The 1,160-nt window shown below is 41.7% G+C and overlaps 1 long non-coding RNA gene across 1 annotated transcript in view; it reads right to left on the reverse strand.

Moving 5' to 3' along the window:
• Positions 1-1,160, reverse strand: part of LOC106873480 (uncharacterized) — a 5,372-nt gene that overhangs the window by 2,422 nt on the left and 1,790 nt on the right. The window lies entirely within an intron of this gene.

Genomic DNA, 1,160 nt, shown 5'->3' on the forward strand with positions numbered 1-1,160 from the left:
CACCATTTTGAACATGGCCGTTGCCAGTACCACCTGACTGGCCCTCATGCCGGTGACACGTAAAGCACCCACTACACTCTCGGAGTGGTTGACATTAGGAAGGGCATCCAGCTGTAGAAACTCTGCCAGATCAGATTGGAGCCTGGTGTAGCCATCTGGTTCGCCAGTCCTCAGTCAAACCGTGCGACCCATGCTAGCATGGAAAGCGGACGTTAAATGATGATGATGATGAATTGAATATGAATTTACTTCGTCAAAAGCTTAGACATGGCTGTGTAATTAAGTAGTTTGCTTTGTGATTTAGAAGGTAAGTACTTCGCTTCACCCTTCCTGAGATTTGAAACCAAATCCACCTGCTTGTTGCTTGTCAAAACGAGTGGGAAATCCTCTCTATAGTAGATGATTTATGAAAAAACACTCAACGCCCTGGAACCTGTGCTGGTCAAGGAAAGGTCAGTCCTTTGTTTAAGGTTTTACCTACATTACTGACCATAGTCTTTATAACAGAGAACACTACCTATCTCTTCCTCTTTTTTTGTGTCAGCAGACCAAGGAGCAACACTCTCTTCTGCGTCAGCCATGACCAAGAGCAACACTTCCCTTCGCTCTTTGCCCGAAATTTTGGGGGAGGGGGCCCAGTTAATTAGATCGACCCCAGTATGCAACTGGTACTTAATTTATCGACACTGAAAGGATGAAAAGCAAAGTCGACCTCGGCGGAATTTGAACTCAGAACGTAGACAGACGAAATGCTGCTAAGCATTATGCCCAGCTAATGTTTCTGCCAGCTTGCTGTCTTTCTATTAGCAAATAATACAAAAAGTATATATAATACATAAGAATGTGTAATAGTGTTTTGCTTCAAGGCAGTCTTGATTGAGTTGACATATGGTCAAAAGATATCCAGCTTTAGTTTTCAAACCTAAAAAATAAATGCAAGGGACCTAGAAACCCACTTCTCCCCTGTCCTTCTCAATCTATGTATGACAAGGAGACTGTTTGCCTGAAATATCAGCTGGAAAACCTTCGATACAGTCAATGGATTTATTCTCAGCTCTATGGTTCAAGACATTTCATAGATACAGAAAACAAACATAAGAAACCTACAAACCACCTGATAAGACCAAACAACCCCTACAAAAAAGAAAAAAAAAAAAAAA

The sequence above is a fragment of the Octopus bimaculoides genome, chromosome 2, assembly GCF_001194135.2.
Source record: "Octopus bimaculoides isolate UCB-OBI-ISO-001 chromosome 2, ASM119413v2, whole genome shotgun sequence".
In the NCBI taxonomy this organism is placed as follows: Eukaryota; Metazoa; Mollusca; class Cephalopoda; order Octopoda; family Octopodidae; genus Octopus; species Octopus bimaculoides.